The following is an 8,697-nucleotide window of genomic DNA, read 5'->3' on the forward strand; positions in this document are numbered from 1 at the left end:
TCTGCCCTTGGCTCGCCAGAAATATCCCTATGGTCTCAGTGATTACACACCCACATTCCCAGCTTCCTGTGCTGTGGGCGACTTGTGTCTCCTTTACCTTGTTTGTTTGTTCTTTCCATATTTCTTAACTTTCCGAGTCTCAGTGAGAAGGAAGGGCACAGAGCTGCACTGGTATCACCAGCCTGTGACCATCAGCCTGGTAGCCTCCTACAGGGGAGCCTTAAAAACAACCGGGACAGGGCTTCCCTGGTGGCGCAGTGGTTGAGAGTTCGCCTGCCGATGCAGGGGACGCGGGTTCATGCCCCGGTCCGGGAAGATCCCACATGCCGCGGAGCGGCTGGGCCCATGAGCCATGGCCACTGAGCCTGCACGTCCAGAGCCTGGGCTCCGCAGCGGGAGAGGCCACGACAGTGAGAGGCCCGCGTACCGCAAAAAAAAAACAAAAAAAAAATAACAACCGGGACAGTATCTCAGCGGTACTGGCTCACATAGGAGCAAACAAGCCTCAAGAAACAAAGGCCGCACAAAGCCCAAGGGGGGTCAGGGGAAGGTCCGATGCTGAGCCTGGACCATGAAGCCTGGCTCTCTTGCAGGCAGCCGGTGGCCGTGGGGCAGCACGCCTCCCCTTGTACGCAGAACAGGCCATGCCAAGGGACCCTGGGCAGGTCCCTTCTCCCCTCTGGCCTGGGCTGAGAGGTCCCAGGGCCCCTTGAGAGCTGGCTTTCCTCCTATGACCCCCATGACCTGATCTGGGGGGTTGCTTGCACGTCCATCCCTTGGCCATGTGTGTTGAGGGATGGTTCCCCTTCTCCATGGAGCTGTTTCCTGAAGATGTGGACAACAAAGCAGACGGACCTTTGGTGACATCTGCATCATGTCTTTTCCTCCAAGGACAGCTCCAAAGACATTTTAAAAATACATGCGGACAAAATTCAAGTTTTCCAAAATAGTAAATGTTACAAAATAACACTGCACATTTCCTCTTTTCTGGATAAAACAGAAAACACGTGGTTATTTTTAGCCCCTGGAGCTCCACTGGGAATGGGTGTAACATATGCCCACGTGCACACAGAAAGGGCCCTTTTTTTTTTTTTTTTTTTTTGTGGTACGCGGGCCTCTCACTGTTGTGGCCTCTCCCGTTGCGGAGCACAGGCCCCGGATGCGCAGGCTCAGCGGCCATGGCTCAGGGGCCCAGCCGCTCTGCGGCATGTGGGATCTTCCCAGACCGGGGCACGAACCCGTGTCCCCTGCATCGGCAGGCGGACTCTCAACCACTGCGCCACCAGGGAAGCCCCAGAAAGGGCCCTTTTTATCAGCTGCCCTGCAAGGATGGAGCCGTTGCAAAGGACGTAGGCAAGCGCAGCACTGCTCTGCCTGGTGGGGATTCCCTCCAAGCGTGGATGCCCAGCAAATGGAGAAGGACGGGCTCCCTGTAACCCCTCCCTCCTCTTCTTACGCAGCGTGAACCCAGCTCAGGCCCTGAGGCTCCCAGACTCAACCTCCTCCTGGGTAAAACCAGGATAGCGAAGGTGAGGCTTAGGTTTACGATGAGGGTTTAATAAAAAAGTGTGTCCCAAATGCTTCACCCACTACCCAATACACCCGACAAATGGCCACATTACCACCACTGCCACCATCAGTGTTCATCCTTCGATTTCGCCATTTATGCAGTAAATCGCCTCTCCAGGGACCAGCCGTCTGAACGACTTCTTTTTCCTTGCAAACTGACCCCACATCTCCAGCTGCAAACAGGATGTTGGAAAGAAGGACATCTTTGAGGACTTCACGGAGTAAATATCAAGGAGTCTGATATCAAGGGCTCCTAATGGCCAGAGCTGGAATGATTTGAGGAAAAAGTAATCTTTACTTATTAATATAATGAGTGTGCCATTAATTAATAATGACGGTATTGGCTAATCTCCCATAGACCAAAAGATCTCAGCCCGTACTCACATAAATACTCAAATAAATAAATGTGGGAGAAGAAAGTGTCTTCCTACAGAAAAAATGTTATTAACAAATGAGGAAGCGGCTTCCCTGGTGGCACAGTGGTTAGGACTCCACGCTCCCAATGCAGGGGGCCCGGGTTCAATCCCTGGTCAGGGAACTAGATCCCACATGTATGCTGCAACTAAGAGTTCGCACGCCACAACTAAGGAGCTGGCAAGCCGCAACTAAGACCCTGCTCAACCAAATAAATAAACAAATATTTTTTTAAAAAAATGAGGAAGGGGGTACTTCCCTGGCAGTCCAGTGGTTAAGACTCCAAGCTCCCAATGCAGGGGGCACGGGTTCAATCCCTGGTCAGGGAACTAAGATCCTGCATGCCTCCAGGAACAGCCAAAAATAAATAACTAAAAAAGGAAGGAATGAGGGAAATAGAATATCACCATTAGGCAAACAACCCTGTAATAACTATTTCCAGAAATTGGGCAAAAATCTGAGGAGAAACAGGATGCTGGAATAGCCTCAAAGCAACTCCCCCACAATATGTATCAATTACCCTGGAGAGGTGGCAAGAAATGGTCGTTCTGGATTATTTTTAGATCAGAACTTCTCGTAAGCACTCTCCTTGCATCCCCTTCCCCACCTAGTTTTTTTTCTTTCATGAGAATCTGCTTACGTATTAACTTCAGAGTAATTCTGATTTAAAGCAAACTAAAATCCTTGGAACAATGACTTACATAAACCATAGGCTTGAAATGAGGGTAAAAGGCAAAACATAAAGTGAACACACACAGCTAACATTTCAACACGTTTATTTTGCACGAACGCCCATAGTCTTACCCACTCCTCGCACTCACGCCCCCATGGCCCACGCAGGAAGGATGCAGCTCCAGGACGCCTTCCTCTTGGTGCACGAGGTAACGAGTGACTAAACAACAGGAAGAAGTCGGAGAGGCTAAACCTACACAGTAACCTCTGAGCTGGAGGAACTTAGCTAAGACAGGCTGGGAGAAGAGGGAGGTGAGGGCAGAGGCCAGGCACACACCCTCCCCAACCCCTCCTTGCAAGACCCCAGTAGAAGCCTGCCTGGCCCCAGCTCTCCCACAGGGCACCCAGGGCCGAGCCCCTGGAAGGTGGGTCATCCTGGGTGGTCGGTCCCCTTGCTGGCCAGGGAGGTCTCTACTCTTAGCAGCGATGACAACATACTAAATATAAATGTGAAACCGTTATTAAACACCTGTTTACTTGAAAGAGACAAATTCATCCGTGCACCTGCTCCAACCAAAGTGTGGCCTGATTGCAGACAATCTGCAGGGAGGATCTTCCTTCGCTCCTTGCTCCCTCGCCTCCTACTCTGCTTCTCATTCTTCCCCACGGGGCCCAGAAACAGGTTAAAGAGGTCCACTTTGCAGTCAGAAAAGGGAAAAAGGGACGGGATACGGAGAGGGGACACAGGAAGAGGGGAGGGGGCGGAGGTGACGCGGAGCCATAGTCGGACGGACACGCGGCGCCGGCTCTTCCGGTCGCCTTCCGATGGCGTCACCGGCCGGCGCGGGCTAGAAGGGCAGAGTGCGTCGCCCCGATGCGCGCCGAGGGGAGAGCAGGCCTGAGCCGCGCGCGTGAGAGGCAGGGCCGGCTCCCTGCGGAGGCTCCTACATGGCGGCGGCCGCACACCACAAACGCCCCTACGGAAAGCATGACAGGCGACAGAGACGGGCGAGACACACCTGACACAGTAGACGAGCCTGTTCAACCAGCCTGCTAACCACGGGCGTCCACTTCGCGCGTGCTCAGGGGCCGCCGCCAGACTGCGCCTGCGCGGGCCCGATGGTCACACCGCGCCTGCGCAGCGCCGTCTTCGTCGCCACTCAGGCGCCTGCGAGTCCCTTTATGGTCCCGGCTGCTCCGGTCGAGGCCTTCTCGGACTGCCCAGTTCGAAGGCATACGCTCTACTCGGCTTTCCAGCCGGCAGAAGGCCCACCCCTCAGCTCGTCTGACCATCATCTTGACCCTTACCTCCCGAATGTCCTCTACCACCTCTCCTCTCTCACCGAACACTCACCTCCCCTGGCAGCGAAGACGTGCGGTGATCCGGCGCTCAGCTCTGCGCCTGCGCGGGGCCCCTGGCAATTCCCAGCCGGCTTTAAGCTTCTAAGTGCGGGTTATCGCCCACACGGACACAAAATGTCGTTTTTCATCTTCAGCCTAAGGTTTTCTCTAACAGGGACGTCATGGGAATTACGATTTTATAAGTGTATATTAATGATCAAGAAGGGACGGTCATCACTTTAACATGTCCTAATGGCCTCGGTTCTGCGGTCCGTCTTAGCTTCGTTTGGGTTCTAAAGGCCCGCGGCCAAGTAAGGTCCTCGCTTCCTTGTTAGATTTTTTTTGCTTTGTTTGGAGGTCGGGGGTGGGGGGGGGGAGGTTCCTTTCTCCGCGGGGACCTAGGCTGCCAGGACTCCGCTCCCTGTCCAGCCCAGGGCTCTGCAGGGAGTGCGGGGGGGGGGGGGTGGTCAAAGGGAGTGTGGGGTCAGGAGACCAGGGAAGAGTTGGGGGAAGGAGCCCCTGGGAAATAGGCTGAGACGCCTCAGAGACAGGAGTGGGTGGCCCCGGCCTGGACAGTTCGCTGAAGGTCTTCGCACCAGAAGGGATTCTGGGGGTCATTTCCACTTTGAGATGGGTGGTGTCACCCCCTCCACGTGAAGTTAACCTGCCCAGTAATGGGGAGAGAAGGGCTGCCATAGGCAAACAAGCTCCGTGCAGTCTGGACTGAGGGGTGAGAGGGATGCCTCCTTTCCCCCTTGTGTGTGAGGTGGGCCAGGTGGGGTAACAGAGGCCTTTCCTGTTCATGCTTTGCCCACCTGGGAGGTGCCCCTTAGCTCCCAGACAGCCCACTCACTCACCTCTCCCCACACCCCTTGAGTTATGTTTCTTGAGACTTGGGGGCTGTAGCAGTGAGGTCCATGGGTATTGGGATGGGGGTGGGTGGAAGGTATGTCCTGTCCTAAACTCTCCTAGGCAAAAGTGATGTATTCTTGAAAGGCAGTGAAAACAAAGGTCAAGGAAGGAATGTCAGCTAAGCCTGCAGCCCAGCGTTTGAAATGAGCACGAGTGGCTGGGCCCAGGCAGAAATGTAGGCTGGGAGGAAGGCCTCCAGGAAGAAGAGGGGAGGACCTGACGCCCCCAGGGTGTGGAGGGGCGAGGGGACTTGGGCCTGGCAGGACAGATGGAGGGGTCAACCAAGGCATGGTCCCCATGGGCAAATTTGAATGTGGTCTGCATTACAGGCGAGGGCAGTGCTAGACCAATCCCAGAATGTTGCCTGAAGTTTGTATTATAATTTGGTTTTAGATTGTATTTCTACTTGACCTGTCTCTCCCTTATAAATAAATGGAATACAGCCTGGCAATTCTGGCTATTTCAGTTCTGGTTAATGAAGATTTTAGTGCACTAAGATTTTGTTGGCTAATTAGAATTAATTATAATTTGGGGGTATTTTACCATGCCACCATGCAATTTTCACTGTTGCAAATGGAGAATGAAATCAAGTACCCGTGACACTAAAGCGATCTGTTCATCTTCAGTAACTTGAACGGAGTTAAGTAGCCCAGTCAGTCGGGCTGTCTCTGCAGCTTCTTCCAGAACGACTAACTGAATTTTGGGAGAGAAAGCCTTTCAGAGCTCAAGGGAAGAATGACAGGCAAATGGAACAGCTCCCGGAGCTCTTTGGTACAGGCTTTTCAAGCTCCGTGGGCAGTAACACCCAGCCAGACGGCAGGGTCCTGAGCCCCGCAGGGTCGGTGCAGCTTTTGTCCTGGTTTATTTGAGTTATTTATGCAGAAAACTCTCGTTCCCTGGCTGGGAAGACCTGTTTCCATGGACATCTCTTTTTAGACAACTCCCCTCTATTTTCTTTTCATCTGTTCTTGAGTAATTCCTGGGAATAACATGAAGACGCATAAGTGACCTTCACCTGGACACAGGTCCAGCATTCCCTCCGATGCGCTTCCGTAAAATAAGGTGAGAGCAGAAACTGGTCTATTTTTAGAGGAAATTTCTTTGAGAAATAGTTTCTATTTTATCTGTAATCCTCTGGCTAATGTTTAAAACCAGTATTCATAATGCTGCCTAAGAGCTTTAGAGCAAATGGATTTTAATAAAGAAAAGCCATTTTAGAGTGCTGTGTTGTAAGAGGGGCTCGGCAAAGAGGAGTGGAGAGGAGACTAACAGATGAGGGGACCCCCGGGGCCCAGAGGGAGCAGCAAGGAAGCAGACAAAAGGGAACGCAGGGCAGCAGACAGCCAGGTGCCCGTTCCTGGCGCTCTGCTCCCGAGAGGAGAGAACTCAGCAGCAGCCGCGGAAGCTGGTTTAAGCCAATATGCGCAGGCCTCTTTCTAGTCCTGCAAGGTGAGCTGGGTGCCCTGCCTGCCCCTTTGCCTCTCCCTCCCCCTGTCATCTCCCAGCTCCTATCAAATGGTTCTTTTCATTTGTGAAGCGGATACATACGCCTTTTGTTCTGTAACTATAATTAAATCCCTGGTCTTGGTATCGGGTGCACAGTGTGTGCGCCTAAGGCACCCCACACACTGTGTCTCCCCTTTCCTAGTTCCACCCACAATTACCACTGACCATTGCTCCCACTCTGTGTCAGTCCTGTGAGGTGTGGCTTGAACTAGGTCGTAGCAGGAATGTTTACACCCCAGATGTGGGCATACCTGCAAATCAGCACTTGATTTATTGCTCTGCAGAGTGTCTTGACTCAATAAAAGGACAGAGAAAACGTTAACAGTGCAGATTAAACCTAATACTGTGTTGAAGCCAATACAGTGTGAACAGCACAGGAAAGTGGAGGAAATATTCTTTAAGTATTAGGAAACTATAATCCAGTTCAGCCAAGAAGCTGTTGGCAAACGAGAGGATCAGACTGAGTTCTGTGGCTTCATTTTTGTCCTATCCGTTAATGCAAAAAAAAAATCCACCAACGTGGGCGTGGGAAGGACCCTCGCTGATCGATTACAGGCGTAGGTTACCTGTAGAGACGAGAGTTCGCCAAAAATCCACAGAAGTATTCTGTGAGAATCAATTGGTTGGAAATTACAATGAAGAGTATTGTGTATTTTTTAAATTACTTGTAAACTATGTGCTCCAGACACTTTAGTAGAATTTACAATAGGCTTGTACACATACATACATGCATATGTTTTTGTTCCTGAGAGCCAGCGGTTAGACCTTTACCCACAGTCATGGCCACCAGCGGGGTTCTGCCCTGGGATGGGTCAACCTTCATTTCTTAATCCGTCAAATTCTTGCAGTTTTTATACCTGCAGTTATGCAAAGTTCAGGTACAAGGAGATTTACTTACTGCGTGATGCACCCACTTTTGCATAGCTTTTGGTGATTTTCAGTGATTCTATTTGACTCTTATAATTGTGGCAAGTTGTGCATTTACTCAGCAGATGCCCTGTGGTCTGTGCTGAGCACATCACGGCCAAGGACGCTGTCCTGGTCCTCAAGAGGTTAGACCCGAGTGAGACCCTGTGAGGGTCCTAGCAGATTCCCAGGTACTTACAGAAAAGCCAAGAGACACAAGACAGCCTCCTTTTCAGCAGTGTCTAAGAGGCTAGTCCTTGCCGGCGACCCCGCCCCTCCTCTCTCATGGTCCTGACTCTCCAGGGCCCCTCCCTGTGGCCACCATCACCAGCCCTCTTCCCTCCTGGTCTTCCCTCCTGGTCTTGAACCTGCTCTGCTCCACACCTGGGCTCACTCCGGAGCTGAGCGGGTCCTGAAGCTACGCCTCAGGGGTCTGATGCTTCTAGAGACATTTGGGGTTGTCGTGGGCACTCCTGAAGGGACAGAAGGCTGGCCCTGAGGGCAGATGATTATAGTCCCAGGACACAGTGTGGGTGGGTGGCTAGGTCACCTCTGCAAATGCCAAGCCTGGGCTGGGTGGAGGACCTTGAGGGTTTCAGCATGGACTGCTTGCCCAAGCTGCTTCTGAATGGAGCCCCCCGCATAGTACACAGAGGGTGTGTCTGTGACAATAGGTTTAAGGGACAGGATCATCCCAGAGACATCAAACGGGTGGTGGTGGGAGGGCTGTACAGCCACATGCCGTGGTCCTGTGGCCAGCGTCCTCTTGGCCCTGGCCCACCATGTGTGTGGTGGCCCAGAGGGAAGGAAAGCACAGGGCTTTCTGGTCATCATCGTTGGATCTTCCTTGGAATAAAGAGGCCGCCGGTGCGGCCTCCCATTCAGGTCGCATCAGCAGCTACACGAGCCCAACCCACTAACTGCCCGCCATCCACATGGGCAGTGCTTCTCTCCAGGCAGCCCTGGAGATTAATTAAAGAAAAAATAAACATTGCTGGGGACGTTATAGGACATGACACTTGCTGCCCTCTTTCTGAAGCTGTAACCATGATGGATGACCCATTGTTGGATTATTATGAAAGATGGACAAGCTTAGAATTTCAACAAAACCTAAAATATCATCAGTGAGCACAGTCAGCTTAATGGTTCCTAAAGCAGCTGCTTGGTTGCTGACGCGATAGGTCTAGAAGGAGGGCCTGGCCTTTCCCAGCAGCCTTGCCCTGAGAACGTGGATTTTCTCCAGAGCCTTTGTTTCTTTTTCCTTCCTGTCCCACCCCTGGTGCTCTGGTACCTCCGGGATCTGCCTTCTATACAGGACCTGTTTGTCTTGGGCAGTTGCGTGGCTGCATTTTGGGAACCAACTGCAGGTGACCAGAC

The 8,697-nt window shown here is 52.3% G+C and overlaps 1 long non-coding RNA gene across 3 annotated transcripts; it reads right to left on the minus strand.

Moving 5' to 3' along the window:
* Positions 1-931: 931 nt before the first annotated feature.
* Positions 932-4,297, minus strand: LOC109547683 (uncharacterized). Of its 3 annotated transcripts, none has more exons than XR_002173610.3 (2): positions 2,788-4,297; positions 932-1,742 (listed from the first exon to the last, which is right to left on the minus strand). It is a non-coding gene; the product is annotated as an uncharacterized lncRNA (long non-coding RNA). The 3 variants fall into 3 exon arrangements; XR_002173609.3 differs by having other exon boundaries at positions 932-1,835; XR_012325921.1 differs by having other exon boundaries at positions 932-2,354.
* Positions 4,298-8,697: the final 4,400 nt, after the last annotated feature.

This window comes from Tursiops truncatus, chromosome 15 (assembly GCF_011762595.2).
Source record: "Tursiops truncatus isolate mTurTru1 chromosome 15, mTurTru1.mat.Y, whole genome shotgun sequence".
Lineage (NCBI taxonomy): Eukaryota > Metazoa > Chordata > Mammalia > Artiodactyla > Delphinidae > Tursiops > Tursiops truncatus.